At 48.6% G+C, this 16,821-nt stretch overlaps 1 protein-coding gene across 10 annotated transcripts in view; it reads right to left on the bottom strand.

Moving 5' to 3' along the window:
- Nucleotides 1-11,585, bottom strand: part of NCOA1 (nuclear receptor coactivator 1) — a 334,422-nt gene extending 322,837 nt beyond the window's left edge. For 3 of the 10 annotated variants that reach the window (XM_039530434.1, XM_039530433.1, XM_039530438.1), the window contains exon 1: nt 11,272-11,585. The gene's annotated coding sequence lies outside the window, so the exon portion shown is untranslated. The remainder of the gene's footprint in view (nt 1-11,271) is intronic. The other 7 variants (XM_039530442.1, XM_039530443.1, XM_039530440.1 and 4 more) reach the window with 4 other exon arrangements.
- Nucleotides 11,586-16,821: the final 5,236 nt, after the last annotated feature.

Genomic DNA, 16,821 nt, shown 5'->3' with positions numbered 1-16,821 from the left:
TAACTGCCAACCTATAATTGTTGCATGGCAGAATTTCTGGGGTGGATCTAGAGGGCCAGTCCTTATAGAGTAAGGTTGGCAACAACTGATCATTTCAACAGCCTCTTGTAGTGCACAATTCGCATCCAGCCTAATGGACAGACTAGAGGAAGAAAATGTTTCCTGACAAGCACGATTATTTTTTATTCTAAAGGTTATTTTATCCATTTTCCATAAGTCTTAAAAGCAATACATAATGTAATCTTGATCTAACTAGATTCTTCAGATTTCTTTAAAAGCTTCAATTTGTTTCTTTTTAACTTACCCATTGAATGTGGAAAGGCCTAATCCTAATGACAATATACACAGGCTTGTCAGAATTTTATTTATTTTTATAACTTCAATGGATAATATCAAATTTATTTTCAAGCATTTTTTTCAATCATTGATTTAAATGTTCACAGTTGCAGAAAATTATAATCATTTAACTCCAGCATTATAACACATTTTATACACATTCACATGAGACTCTAATCTCTCAAGCAGCAATTTTCTCACTTTGCCTATCAGTTAATTTTGACCATCGATTAAAAAAACCCTAATCCTTCCAAGCCTAAGCATACAGGTCTATGTCAGTAGCAGGGATACAAATCCCCCTTTGAAAGTATTTGTACAATTAAACAAGCTTTTAAAATTGATTTCAAGATAAAGGCTCATAACAAGAATTGGAAGACTATCCAGCATCTCTGCAGTGGCATGTTCTACAGCAGTAACAATGACCTTCAAGTCTGAGTTCTTCCCCACAGTATAAAAACAATTTAGAAATCACAGTGAGAAGCAGAGTTTGTCTACAGAATGAGAGTGATCAGGTGCCAGCCATAAATCCATAAGCACCACCACATACCTGATGCAGAAGAGTCAACTGCCAACGATGAAGGGTCCCTTCTAGATCTAACTTTCAAGGTACAAATTCATGATGAGTTGCACCAATCTAATAAATCAGCCTCTCTGATCACAAGTTTTCTTGTCATGCGCTGAGCACTTTAAAATATTTTAGTCTGTCAAGTGCCTTTTCTCCGTGGACAGAAAACCCTGCTACATTGGCACAGAAGTTGAGCGGCTTGCCGATGTCCCCCATTTGAAAAGTGGGAGTGCTATATCCTTATCCCCAAGGTATTATGAACAGTTTAATGTGTCAGGTGTTCAAATAATATCACAATAAGCACCACAGAAAGGCATATACATACTACAAAAAACTATGTTAAAAGAATATCATCTAGATTGCAATATCCAGGGGCGGCTCTAGCAATTTGGCCGCCCCAAGCAGTCATGCGTGCGGGAGGTGCACCGGAGCCGGGGGACCAGCGGACCTCCCGCAGGCATGACTGCGGAGGATCCGCTGGTCCTGCGGCTCCAGTGGACCTCCCGCAGCTGCGGAGGGTTCGCTGGTCCGGCGGATCCGGTGGAGTATTCGCAGGCATGTCTGCGGGAGGTCCACCCGAGCCGTGGGACCAGCGCACCCTCCGCAGTCATGCCTGCGGGAGGTCCGCTGTCCCGCGGCTCCGGTGGACCTCCCGCAGGCATGACTGCGGAAGATCCGCCGGACCCGCCTGCCGCCCTCCAGTGAAAATGCCGCCCCACGCGCGCGCTTGGTGCGCTGGGGTCTGGAGACGGCCCTGGCAACATCAAGCGCACACAAAAATTATGAAATGCCAAATTTACAGTTGTCTGTGCAACCTTAATGTGTCCCTCTTGTTTACCCAACCTGTACACTGAATGTGGCAGGGGTTCCATGGAAAAAATATTATGTCATTAAAAACAACAGTTGCATAGGCATCCATAAATCTGGCATTTCCTAACTTTTCAGTGCTTGACTTTGCAACCTAGATAACTGTCTTCTGATATAGCTTCCGGAGGGGATGAGAAAAGAAAGGGAGGTGGGTTGGTACAGCAAAGCAAGGCCTTACACGCAACACAATAGCATTTCTCTATTTGTTCATATTACCACTTATATGATGGTATTCCCATGCAGGAATATAACTCTGTCAACATTAGGTGCGTCCCTTTATTAGGAAAAGAAGTGTGCTAATTCGAGTTAAAATCCTAGTGCCGATGGGCAGTTTGTAGTATTCACATAAGTTAGTATGCCAAGATAAACCACAGGCTCCCCCTTAGCAGGGTGAGATAAAGACTATGGGGATCGTAGGGTTTGCCTCAACTTGTTATCTCATATAAAAACTACAAACTGGCTTGTCTTGTCTCCGCTGTGCACTATTTGCCTCTCCGCTGTTCTATGATTCTGTGATTTTTAACATTTTACAATTCAGTTAAATCTGAATGGAATTTCACAAAACAAAGAAAAAGCACCTTTCTACCTTGATAGGATTACCCCGGTGCAAACAATGGAGGCATAAAGCTTCTCCAAGATTATAAGAAGTGTTAGGCAACCTAAGTCCAGGATCACTACCAGGTCCCCTTATCATACTGAAGACGGTTACAGGATAATATAAAGAAATTGACACTTGAGGGCACGTTGTATCCAAGCACTATTGTACTTGTCACCAGCAGGGATCTATACCCCTGCAATACCTATGAAGTTAAAGGCAGTAGAGCAAATCCTGTCTGCCATAACCACAAAGCCAACAGGACTAAGGAGCAAGACTACTCAAGTGAGTAACACAAGCAGAATTTGGTCCAGACTTCCCTTGCTGTCAGAATATGTTACTCAGATGTACTGCACTTTGCTTTATTTTTTTAAGATTTTAATCTTAGCCACATTAAAGGGAATTTAAGTTAACATCTTAGGCTGTAGAACAAAATAGAAAATAGGTTGTGTTACTTTTTCTGATCTGGGCAGCTTAGTTCTGTGTTTCCCAAACAGTAGGTCCAACCTATCAGTGGGTCATGGGAGGGATCTAGGTGGATCACGCCTTCACCCTGCCCCCAGCGTCTCACTTTTCCTGGGCAGGAGGCAGCAGTATGGGGTGAGAAATCCAAGCAGCAGCAGAGAGGGCGTGGCCAGAGTCAGCAAGCAGACAGTCAACAATCTGCCCCACCCTGCATGTGCCCAAAGACATTCCCCTACCCCACTACACATTCTCTCATTTCCCCTGGCCCAGCAAGCAGCAGGATCCAGACAACAGCAGCAGCATGACAGAGGAAGTGCCTCTGTGGCACGAGCAGGGCAGGGAGAGGTTGCTGACTGTCCTCCCTCTGGCTCCAGCCACTTCCTCTGTGCTGCTGCTGCTGCCGCCACCACCACCCAGATTTTGCTTCCCCTGGGCAGAATGCAGCAGCACAGGTAGCAAGATCCAGGTAGCAGCAGAAGCACAGAGGAAGCAGCCGTGGCCGGTGAGCCGACAATCAGCTGCCTGATGGTGATCGCAGCCCGGCCCAGCCATAGGGTTGCCGATTTTGGTTGGACGTACTCCTGGAGGTTTCATCACATGACAATCTTTAATTAAAGATTAATCTTTAATTCCTGGAGACTCCAGGACAATCCGGGAGAGTTGGTAACACTCCCCGGCCATGGAGAGAGAGGAGCCAGCTGGGGCTACAGGATGGGGTAGGACAACCGAGAAGGGGAGTGGAGAGGAAAACAGGGGTAAAGGTGTGTTCCCAAAAAGGGACAAAATGAAGTTAGTGGGTTGCCTTAGTCAGAAGTTTGGGAAACATTGGTTTAGTTTACTTTTTCAACTTCACTCATTTTGAAAAGTGAAATTAGACTGCTCAGTTTTACTTTCCATGTTCGGTCCCCCTCACATTACAGTACTATGTGGTTGTGTTTATATTTTCAATACTGCAAAAGAATGTATAAGCCCAGACAAAACACTGTTTTTAGTGACATTTTAGAAACATTTTAAAAACATTTGTATTCATATTAGGTTTTGTAAGGGATTACCACCATTATAACCTTAAGACAAGACTGTAAAACCTGGGCGCCTAGAGTTAAGACTAACAAAGTGGCCCAGTTTTCAGAGGGACCAAGCACTCGCAGCGCCCACTGAATTCACTAGATGCTCAACACTTCTGAAAGCCAGGCCAATTAGTGTTGAACTATGGATCTGATGCGTAACTTTAGGCACCCAAAAAAGTTTTGAAAGAGATCAATTAAAAGAGGGCCTTTTTTTCTTATAAAGTATACAGGATGAAAGTAAACAGAACGTAGTCTATAGACTACCCGGAACTTGCAGAACATTAAAAATATGGAGGCTATTCTGAAATGCAGGTTGTTTATGCTTTTAGTTTACACAAAACCCCTTATTTATATACATGCTAGCAAAGGGAGAACTAATTAAACTCTTATTCCTATTCAAAATGAGTCAGCAAGAAAGAGCAAAGACTGAGGCCTGTGAAGTATAATTGTTATACCTGCGTTTTTTTTCAGCAGTGGCTCACATTGGTTCCGTATAACAATATTCTTAACATGTCATTTGAAGACATGGGCAGAGATGCTTTATATGTGAAATCTATTCCAAGAAATTCTAAATACTAACACAGTACTGAGTCAGGCTTCACACTTAACACATATTTGGACTTGAGGCACAATTGTACAGTAAGTTGAGATACGAGCACACTGTAAATGCTCAGGTTTCATATTCTTAATATTCTACACACCGCATTTTACTATTAAATTTGCACTTACACATGAAAGCAAGAGTGTTGTATCAGCTGTTCAGTATAAATGGTTCCAGGGTGACTAGCTGTCATTCCTTGAATCCTAACACAATGTGTTCTGTCATTAAACAGTACTTGTGTTTGCTTTTCACCTTTGAGTCAACTGGGTCATAACTGAAAATAAGGTTAGTGCACTCATCCTATGCACACTAGTGGATACTGGCTCACACCATAAATAACCTCCCAAAACCGTTTGATTAGGAGTCTCTGCTCAAGAAAGGGTCATCACTAAAACAAAAGTCAGCATTGAGGTGCATTGGCAGAGCAGGAGAGAAGATGCAGAACTAGAGTAGCAGGGGTCAGAATTAAGGAACACAAGACAGAAGAGATTAAACTTGAACACCCAGTCTGCACTAGGTCCTAGCTGATGCTGTAAAGTTCTTGATTTTCATTAACATTAAATTCACCCACAATTTTTCCAATCTGATTTGAAATTTAAACTAGTCACAAACAAGTGTCAAAAAACTATTCAGATTAGTCATTTCCATTACCATTAAAACCACTACTTTCAGGTACATCTCTGCCTCGATATAACGCTGTCCTTGGGAGCCAAAAAATCTTACCACATTATAGGTGAAACCATGATATATTGAACTTGCTTTGATCCACTGGAGTGCGCAGCCCTGCCACCGCGGAGCACTGCTTTACCGCATTATACCAAATTCATGTTATATCAAGGTGGCATTATATCGAGGTAGCGGTGTATTTAACTCAACTTCAAATGTGTTCTGTTAGAAGTTGTATGCAAAGTCTCAGTTTAGGAATGAAAAGGAAGCATTAGGAGGAGTGAGGGAGAACGTATTATTTTTAAAATAATGCAACTATAAAAATGAATGATTCCAGATACTTGAGAGGTTTTGCTGTAGATCCTGCAAAGGCTTTTTTAAGTCAGGTTGGTTCAGCTTTACACATAGAAGACTGAAAGGTTTAGAGGTTCAATGCTTCAATTAGCAAACTTTTCTCCCAAGTCTTGGAGTTAAATATATATTTAAAAAGTGAACAAAAAAATAAAAATCCTTTTCCCTCTCAACTGCTAAGTCTCTTGATACATCATCATTCTCCATTCATACAGCTCCAAGTCAGAGTACCCTGAACCCCAACCCCAAAATATAGCCAAGACCTCTTTTTTAGTTTTTGTTTTTAAAAAACAACAGTTCCTTATTCAGGGCATCATGAACACACAAAACAGGTGCAAGGCTCGTTTCTCCCCCCCCACACACACCTCTTTCCACATCAGCTAATTCATGTAATGTCCTGATAGATTTTAAGCATATAATAAAAAGGTGATCCAGTTTAAGAGATCCTGTTCTTAGTTAAGCAGTCTGTTTTACAGGTATCTTTCATGAGACTTAGAACAAAACTAAACAAGTTAAACATTTGTTTCCCCTAAAAAGTTAGAAGAGGATCAGCCTTGATTTTGCATCTCCTGGAATCTGTCTTTTTAAAACAGAGCTTTAAACATTTAAATGTCTTTGTGCCTCTGGGGAAAAAATTACACATACATCTGAGGGCAGAACCTGCCATAGGAAAAATTACACACACATCTGAGGGCAGAACCTGCCCCAGTTTTATTTTAGAAGTTGTCTGAGCTTAATCATAGGCAGTGCCCATATTCTGCAATTGAGGTTCATAGAATCATAGAATCTCAGGGTTGGAAGGGACCTCAGGAGGTCATCTAGTTCTTACAGTTTACTTCCCAGGAAAGTTCAAGTGACACTGCTCATTTGTATACTCATTGAACTATTTTGCATTTCTATAACACCTTTCCTTTGTCTACATACAAACTTGTATGGGTTTAGTTAAACGAGGACAAATCCCTGTGTGAACACACGTTAGTTTAAAACTGGCTGTCAGTTTACCTTCCTCCTATTAGTTTAAAGCGGAAAGCTAAATCAATAAGTTTAAATGGATTTAAAGTGTCCACACACCAAGCAAGATGTATTGTCTTAACTAAATCTGTTTTTTAAAAAAATCACATTTTTAGTTAAACTGATGCATTTTTGTGTTTAGGGCACAAATAAGTCCTCAAAGCACTTTAAAGCTTGTCTACACAGAAGGTTATGTTATGTTAAAACTGATGCAACTTTGCATGGCACTACTCTTGAATCTGCTTAAGAGCCAGGTTTAAACAGATGCAGCTTTGCTTGGCACTATTCTTGTACCATTTTAACCGTTTAGACCAGGCCTTAAGTATTACGGTTACCTACAATTGTCTGTTTGAACTAGTTTCTAAATAAACCAGTAAAAATGCTTGATTGAATTTGTCAACAATTAGCCTTTGTTATATGGCAGCAGTAGCTACAGGATGTAGACTCTGGGCTGCATTTGCCCTTTTGGGCAGGCTTGATTTAATGTTTACCTGTTTCTCTGAGCTTTCCCTGATTCTCCTTTAAAAACAGATTTCAATCTAACTTTAAAAACTATTTTTTATTCCCTCCCTTTGATAAAAGAGATAAACATCACTGCTTCAAGGAAATGAGGAACCAAGCAAAACTTGCAATATAAGTAGTTTGCTTATACAAAAAATAAATTAATTTTCTTCAACTGGCAAATTGCTTATGCAAGAGACAGGCTATTTTTAGTAACAACGCTCACACCTTAACTTCTGACAATCCTCATACCTCACATGCAAATTGACACTCTTGGATTAGTAGCCAACAAGGTGTTGATCTCCAGCAAATCTGCTCATTATAAAAATGTTTATAAAGTTAAGGAAAGCTAATAATCCTAAAGGTTTTAGACATTTATAGATGTACCACATAAAAAGGATGTTAAGAGACTGAAGTCTCAACAATGGGCACATATGTTTCTAAAACAAGACAATATTAGAACATAAAATGATAGTATTACTATGCCAATAATTCTACAATGGAAGTTGCATGACTAATTACGAGAATTAGTCATACAGTTGTGAATTTTTCTCTTACAGTGTTCACAGCAGAGGGCAAGTTATGGGGAAAAACCAACACCCTAACACCAACTCTAAATCAAACTGTAATGACTAAGAAATAAAGGTCTTAATTATTAATACTCTAACCCCACGCGGTTTCTTGTGAAGTGCATTTGTTTTGAAAGCAAGGATCATGCTGCTGTCATGTTGTTTAGCAGCATATTTCTAGACAATAAATACTTAACTTGAGCAAACCAGGTAAGATCATATCATTTCAATCATGCCCACAGGCTCTGAGACAGGTATAATATTGCTGAAGTTACTACTGTTGTCTAGCATCAATAGGTGTTTGCTTTTAAAAGGGACAACTTGAACTCCAATCATTTCCAAAAACTCAGTTAAATGTAGTTTCAGATACTATATCAGTTTCTGAGACCCTCCACAAATTTGTCAATTTACAATCACCTTTTCCTGTTTCTCTCCCCGTTGCTGTACAAGAGGCCTAAACAAACTGGAGAAACGTTAGGTAATGGTTTTTGCTGTTTCCACTATATAAAGAGCTGTCATAAGCACAAAGTAACTTAACATTTTAGAACATTTAAACCTTCCCATAAGATTGTGGCAAGCTGAAAATACTACAGCCTCTGAATTGGATTAGGATAGTACATCCCTGGAAAAGTAAACAGTAAACCTCATTTTTTGTTTAAATCCACTAACACACTTCTCAACCGTACTTCATCAGGTGTACCGCTTTTGAGATTCACATTTCCTGCAACCCCACATAAGCCAGGTCATGTATACAAGTGTAAACTATTAACATAAGGAATGCAACATCTTAACACCAAGATTTTAAGAACAGTGCACGATAAACACCTACATTATTACAAGTTTTCAGCTCTATTATGCTTCTTTGCTGTGTCTCCCTTTTTGGTTACGCCATATCTGGGTCTGTAGAGTTAACATCCACTATATGTTGAGTAAACTTTTACATACCAACTCTCTAGCACTTTAGGTCACAAACCACCCCCTTGTTGCATTGTAGCATAATACAATACAATCATGAAAATGTCAAACATACAACATCATCATAATGGCAACCCAATTCTCAGCTATTGAAAGGTCAACATGCACCTAAGAAACCAGGGGTTTTAGTGTGTCTAGCAGCCTACACTGGAAGAAAATTGCCTCTCAGCCACTGCTTCTATATAACTAAATGTCATATTCTATTGGCTATAACCCCTTAGTTCCAACTGGAACTCCTGGGTTGCCACTTACACACACCCCCAGCTTTAGAATTATTCACAATCTGCTGCTGCTTTTGGTTCACGTTTCTAGGACAGAAACCTACGAAATTTAGGGCAACAATTCAGCTGCTGACAGAGGAAAAAAAGCAGTGACTTCAAAATCAATCTCCCCACACACTTCAGAACAGCAGTAAGCACCATACACATCTTTTACTCAGACTGCTGGCTGTTTTTCCAAACAAAATGCATAATGACTGAGCCATCTTTTCAGCTCAAATTACACTGAAAGCTACTTGATACCACATTACCATCTTCATTTCCTTTAACCAAGAAACCGCATTAATATATTACTTGTTTTTCCTCTTAAAAATTTTACATGTAAAAAATTAATGTGCGTATCCTAATTCAATGGTGCTGGTGTAATAATGCAACTGATTAGAAGATGCAAACAAACAAAGAGCTGTCACTTAAAAAGCAACAAAATGAAGTGTCTTCCCCTCCCCCAGCCCACTGTCCCTGCAATAGAGATTTCAGCAGCTCCCTGTTGCTGTGACCACCACAACCCCCATTTGTGCGGTGCTTCACCCCACCAACAACCCCCATTCCCTCCCCTTCAGCCATGTTTGCAGAGCCAAGACAAAGTCACTCCATATAGTTCCAATTCCTCCCTCACAGGGACACTAGAAGGAAAAAACCCTGCTTCCTTACTTTTCAAATCAACTTCTTAAAAATCTGAATACATAACATATTTCAGAAATGACGAGCCTTCATTTAATCAGCTTCGACTGTCACCCATTCCCTTCCCCGCACTGCTGCTGTGCAAGAGCCAAAAGGTGCTGCACCCCCAAACACCCTCATCCCCAAACCAACAGACGTTTCTTTCACATGATCCCTACAGCCAACCCCCTCAAAGAAGAATGGGGTGGCACACAAGCCATTCCAGAAACCTGCAAAAAAGGCCAAAATACCCCATAGAATAGGAGTTGTCTATGGGGAGAATTCTCAGCTCCTTACCACAGTCCAGGACAACTTCAAAATACTGTACATCCCCCTTCCCATCCCCCTTTTCCTCCCCTCCCTCCCCCATCGCTCCCGCACACGCCCATTTGCTACTTTCTAGCACCATGACAGCTTTACTTTCCCCGCTGGCACACCCCAGACCACGGATGCTGGGTTTGCCTGGTGGTTTCCCCTCCTTACCCCGAGGCACTGCTAAAGGGGAGGGGGCCCAAAATATCAGCCCCCACCACATGCCCCGTCACGCTCCCGGCATTTTCTCCCCCTAGCCCGAGTTCTCCGATCCTCCCGAGCCTCGGTGCAGCTACAGCTCCTCCCGAACCCCACAGCATGGGGGGGGAAATGCCCCACCCCGCCCCCTAGCCTCCAGGGCCCCCCAGTGCCCTAGTTACCCGCCTCCTCCCCACCCCGCAACGGGGGAGCACTGGGGGGGGGTCCTCCAGACGCTGTTGCTCCCCAGGAGCTTCCCCAGTCCACGCCAAGCTCTTCCCCAACCCAGCCTGCCCCCCCCAGCCTGGGGCCCCTGCACACACCCCCCAGCCTGGGGCCCCAGGTGCACTGCTCTAGGGTGCCCCTCACTGGAGCTGCTGTGCCCCCCGCAATACCTCAGAACCCCCACCCCAGCCTGCACCCCCCTGCACCCCCCCTAGCCTGGGGCCCCAGGTGCACTGCTCTAGGGTGCCCCTCACTGGAGCTGCTGTGCCCCCCCGCAATACCTCAGAACCCCCCCAGCCTGCACCCCCCTGCAACCCGCCCAGCCTGGGGCCCCTGCCCCCCCCCCAGCCTGGGGCCCCGGTGCACTGCTCTAGGGTGCCCCGCACTGGAGCGGCTGTGCCCCCCGCAATACCTCAGAACCCCCCCAGCCTGCACCCCCATGCACCCCACCCAGCCTGGGGCCCCGTTGCACTGCTCTAGGGTGCGCCTCACTGGAGCTGCTGTGCCCCCCCGCAATACCTCAGAACCCCCCCAGCCTGCACCCCCCTGCAACCCGCCCAGCCTGGGGCCCTGCACCCAGCCTGGGGCCCCAGGTGCACGGCTCTCGGGTGCCCCTCACTGGAGCTGCTGTGCCCCCCGCAATCCCTCAGAACCCCCAGCCTGCACCCCATGCACCCCACCCAGCCTGGGGCCCCGGTGCACTGCTCTAGGGTGCGCCGCACTGGCGCGGCTGTGCCGCCCCGCAATCCCTCAGACCCCCCCCCGCCTGCACCCCCCTGCACCCCGCCCAGCCTGGGGCCCCTGCACCCCCCCCAGCCTGGGGCCCCGGTGCACTGCTCTAGGGTGCCCCTCACTGGAGCTGCTGTGCCCCCCCGCAATACCTCAGAACCCCCTACACACACACCGGTTGTGACCCCCCCCCGCCGAGCCCCTCCCAGCCCAGGCGGGGGGGTAACGGGGCCCCGCCGCCGCTCCCCCCTGCCCGGCCCCTGACAGCTGCAGTCCGGCCGGGCTGCGAGCTCCGCTCACCTGCCGCCGCCGCCTGGTGACAGCCGCCGCCTCCGGCCTGCCCCCAGCGGAGCTAACGGGGGTGCGACAGCGACTCCGCCGGCCACACGGAGGGGGGCGGCCCCGAGAGGCTCCGGCTCCCGCGGCGGCTGCTGCTGCTGGGGCCCCGGCTCCCGCTGTGGGGCTCCTGGGCGCCCGGGGCCCCCTGCTCCGGCTGCTCGGCTTGGCTGCGGGGCTCGGGCTCCGGCTCCCTCCCTCCCGGCGGGACGGGACGGGGCGGGGAGGGGCCGAACGAGGGGCGGGGTCGCCGCGGCCGGGCCCGGATCCCTCCCCCTCAACCGCTCGCAGCGCGGACGGCTGCCGCCATCTTCGCACCTCCCCGCCAGCAGCGGCCTGGGCGCAGGCCGCTGCCCCTCCCCCGCCCGCAGAGCGCGGGGTCCTCCAGCCGCCAGGGCGGCGCCGCCGCCGCACGGGGCCCGAGGGGAACCACGCGCCATCTTGGTAAAGGGGCCCGTGGACACAGACTGGGGGGGAGCGGGGCAGGCACCGCCCTGCCCCCACTCCCAGCGCAAAGCTGCCCCAAGCACCGTCCCCACCCCCGTCTCCTCCGTGCCTGGGACACGTCCTCCGCCCCTCACCCCTACGGGGCCTCTGGCCGCTTCCCGCCACCAGTGCCCCGGGCAACTAGCCCCAGCCAAGGTCCCCCTGCCCCACCGCCAGACACCCTGCAGCCCAGGGTCACCGCCCCGCCAGCACCCAGCCCGTTCCCCCCAACGTGCTCCCTCCCACAGCGCCCGGGTACCACCCAGCACCCAGCCCGTTCCCCCGCGACGTGCTCCTTCCCACAGCGCCCGGGTACCACCCAGCACCCAGCCCATTCCCCCCAATGTGCTCCCTCCTACAGCACCCGGGTACCACCCAGCACCCAGCCCGTTCCCCCGCGACGTGCTCCTTCCCACAGCACCCGGGTACCACCCAGCACCCAGCCCGTTCCCCCGCGACGTGCTCCTTCCCACAGCGCCCGGGTATCACCCAGCACCCAGCCGTTCCCCCGCGACGTGCTCCTTCCCACAGCGCCCGGGTATCACCCAGCACCCAGCCCGTTCCCCCGCGACGTGCTCCTTCCCACAGCGCCCGGGTACCACCCAGCACCCAGCCCGTTCCCCCCAACGTGCTCCCTCCCACAGCGCCCGGGTACCACCCAGCACCCAGTCCATTCCCCCGCGACGTGCTCCTTCCCACAGCGCCCGGGTATCACCCAGCACCCAGCCCGTTCCCCCACGACGTGCTCCCTCCCACAGCGCCCGGGTACCACCGAGCACCCAGCCCGTTCCCCCGCGACGTGCTCCCTCCCACAGCGCCCGGGTACCACCCAGCACCCAGCCCGTTCCCCCGCGACGTGCTCCTTCCCACAGCGCCCGGGTACCACCCAGCACCCAGCCTGTTCCCCCGCGGCGTGCTCCCTCCCACAGCGCCCGGGTACCCTCCAGCACCCAGCCCGTTCCCCCGCGACGTGCTCCCACAGCGCCGGGTCCCCCCCAGCACCCAGCCCGTTTCCCCGCGACGTGCTCCTTCCCACAGCGCCCGGGTACCACCGAGCACCCAGCCCGTTCCCCCGCGACGTGCTCCCTCCCACAGCGCCCGGGTACCACCGAGCACCCAGCCCGTTCCCCCGCGACGTGCTCCTTCCCACAGCGCCCGGGTACCACCGAGCACCCAGCCCGTTCCCCCGCGACGTGCTCCTTCCCACAGCGCCCGGGTACCACCCAGCACCCAGCCCGTTCCCCCGCGACGTGCTCCTTCCCACAGCGCCCGGGTACCACCCAGCACCCAGCCCGTTCCCCCGCGACGTGCTCCTTCCCACAGCGCCCGGGTACCACCCAGCACCAGCCCATTCCCCCACGACGTGCTCCCTCCCACAGCGCCCGGGTACCACCGAGCATCCAGCCCATTTCCCCTTTGCCCCACAAAACGCTGCTCCCATAGCACCCACGTACCACAGAACACCCACCCGATTCCCCTTTGCCCCACGAAACGCTGCCTCCCATAGCACCCAGGTAGCACAGAACACCCACCCATTTCTCCAGCGCTCCCTCCCATAGCACCCAGGTACCACCGAGCACCCACCCCATTTCCCCTTTGCCCCACAAAGCGCTCCCTCCCATAGCACCCGGGTACCACAGAGCCCTGTTTCCCCTCAGGTCTGTCCAAACATTGATGCTTTTTTCCCCGAGGCCCATCCATCCCCTCAACACTTAGGGTTGCCCACCCTCCAGGATCATCGTGGAGTCTCTGGGAATTAAAGAATAATCTTTCATTAAAGGTGATGTCATGTGCTGAAACCCTCAGGAATACATTCAACCTTAGGAATACTGATACCAACATATATAAAGGACCCACCTGCCCTCTAATGCATTTTGTGGTTTAAGGACAGACCCCTCCCCGGCATGGCTACTGGGACCCTAGGAAGCACATAGCACTGCCTTCCTCCCCTAACCAGGGTGCAAGTTTTGCTGGGTCACTCACACACAGCTATCACATCCTCCACAGCCCCTGTCCCTCCTGAATTCAGCACCATTATGCTGCCCTGCCTCCTTTTCCCACCAGACATACAGTTTGCCCTCTGCTGGCACCCCCATAGCAACAAACCCACTCCTGGAGTTTAGTAAGCCTGATAATATTAAGTTGCTCTAACACAGGAGTTTGGGACCCCTCAGGGGCTCACAGGGTTATTACATGGGGGGGCGGTCATGAGCTGTCAGCCTCTACCCCAAACCCTGCTTTGCCCCCTGCATTTATAATGGTGTTAAATATATAACAAAGTGTTTAATTGATACGGGGGGGGGGGGTCACACTCAGTGGCTTGCTATGTGAAAGGGGTCACCAGTACAAAAGTTTGAGAACCACTGCTCTAACAGAACAAATTCCACCACTTCCCATCTGAAATAGGATTCCAATTTCATCCACCAACTGCAGATCTCCCCAAGTTGCTGCACCATTCCTGAGTCAACAAGCCTGTAATCTCCCTATTTTTCAACCTGTTCCAATAGACTTGCTCAGTGAGGCCTATCAAATCTAGACTGGTTGCTTTGTGTCAATATTAGTCACCTTTCAACATCTGTTTCCAAGTAGTTTCCCCCAGTAGGTATGAAGCAAAACTTAAATGCCATGGTTATGTAACCCACACACCTCTTGGATGTGGTGTTCGTCCCATCTAGTGGCACTGAGATCACTTAAAGAGCAATTAATGAGTCTGCTCTACAGCCTTAGCTAACAGTTGGCTTTTAGTTCATGTGGTAGAGGCTCATGCACTAAGCTCCGGAGGTCCCCAGTTCAGTCTCGCCCGCCGACAACCAGGGTCTGTCAGCATTACAGTTGGTTTTAGAGAGACAAGGTGGGGTAGGTAATACTTTTTGTTGGACCAATGTCTGTTGGTGAGCAAGACAAGCTTTTGAGCCATGCTGCACTCTTCTTCAGGTCTGAGAAAGGTACTGGAAAGTGTCACAGATAAATACAATATAGAACAGATAGTTTAGCATAAGTAGTTAGCACATATTCTAAGGGACCACTGAAGGTGAAGTGACCTGTTAATTCCCCTGTGATCATAGGAAAAGAGTGGTCCATCTTGGCATTGCCAGTGTTTTCCTCCCACACATTCAAACATTTTAAAATACAGAGTCAGCAGAATCTAAACTGAGGCAGAGAACAGCTCCTCCCACCAATAAGCATAATAAATAATAACTGGAGATATACCAATCTCCTAGAACTGGAAGGGACCTTGAAAGGTCAGTGAGTCTAGCCCCTGCCTTCACTTGCAGGCCCAAGTACTAATTTTTGCCCCAGATCCCTAAGTGGTCCCCTCAAGGATTGAACTCACACCCCTGGGGGGGGGGGGAGATCAGGCCAATGCATAAACCACTGAGCTATCCCTCCCCTCATAGTGTGAGATATGACAAGCTTTTAAGCCAGAGTGATCCCATCCACTGCAGCATAAACCCCAGGACCCACCTGAAACAATTCTACTAGCACTTGCTGTTACTTCTGCATAAATTGAAGGGCAGCAAGTGCTCTATCTCCTTCCTTAGAGGTTTTTAAGATCAGGCTTGACAAAGCCCTGGCTGGGATGATTTAGTAGGGAATTGGTCCTGCTTTGAGCACGGGGTTGGACTAGATACCTCCTGAGGTCTCTTCCAACCCTGATATTCTATAATTCTATGATTAATCTGCAGCAATCAACTATTTTGCCACATTTTCTTTCTTCATCTTGTTACATTCTTCATATGCTCTATGGAAGTGTGAAATCACCCAACACGCCATCAAGGAAAATAGGTTGAATAGTTAAAATAAGACAATTCTTCACGTAGCTCACATTCCTCCTTAAGGCTTTTTATTCCTCAAAGTATTCTGAATGCAGTAGTTATAACAAAAGAAACTGGGCTTCACAAGACAATCAAAACTAGAGAAACTCCAATCTAGCCTATAACCTCAGCCCTATAATGACTTGATATAGATCCCTTCTTAAGGCTAGGCTGGTTCCTGAGCAGCTCTCTTTATGATGTTTCCTGTCATCCAGCTGAGGAAACTGATTAGCCTGCATTCCATAACCCTGCCTCATTATCTTCCCCTAAGCACCTGTGCATGTGGAGAGGTGACCTGAGCTAGAATTAACTCCTTGTTTTCCAGGTTGGGGGGAGGGGGTGTCTCTGCACTGTCACAGGCATTTTTTATTATTATTATTCTAAGGTAAAACAAAAATATTAACTATTTTTAATTTTATTATTACTGTAGGTGCATTTTATAGGCAATAGTGTACACTTTGTTCCTTCTGAACAAGTCTTTGGGGAAGATTTCTGAAGATTGGCCTATATTTCCCATTCCCCTTCTATATGGTTTGGAGCAGGGGTGGGTAAACTTTTTGGCCCGAGGGCCACATCTGGGTGGGGAAATTGCATGCCTTCTGCCTCCCCATCCCCACGCCCCAGGGGCCGAAAGGAACATGGTGCCAGCTGCTTCTGGGAGCAGCGTGAGGTGAGGGCAGGCAGGGAGCCTGCCTTAGCCCCGCAGCACCACGGGAATGGCAATCCCGCAGGCCGGATCCAAAGCCCTGATGGGCTGGATCCGGCCCACGGGCCGTAGTTTGCCCACGCCTGGTTTGGAGAGTAGAAAATGCATGGAAGAAAGCCATATTGAGGCCACATAGAGGAGAAGAGTGGCTATGTGAGATGATACCCCCATATCAAATAGTCACCTTCTTTTCCCCACCCTACAACACATGCACTCCATGAGCTATACAGTCAACATGGGTTAGACCAATGGGTGGAAGAAGATGCACCATTTGTAACGCTCCTGAGTCTCCTTGAACTGCAACAGACCACAGGAAACATCTGTGGAAAGTTAACAGGGACTGTGACAACTGCTGTTGCATGCTGGGTAACTCCTTTCTTTATAGGAACAGAGTGCAGTTCTAATTGGCTGTTGCTAGCCCTCAGAGAACAATGTCTCTCTGGCTTCCTAGATAGCTGCCCCAGTGAGGTCTCTCTAGGTAGGTCTGGAGGACCCACCTTTCTTCTT

The sequence above is a fragment of the Mauremys reevesii genome, linkage group 3 (assembly GCF_016161935.1).
Source record: "Mauremys reevesii isolate NIE-2019 linkage group 3, ASM1616193v1, whole genome shotgun sequence".
NCBI lineage: Eukaryota > Metazoa > Chordata > Testudines > Geoemydidae > Mauremys > Mauremys reevesii.
The sequence above is the reverse complement of the archived record's forward strand: the minus strand, read 5'-3'. Positions and strand labels throughout refer to the sequence as shown.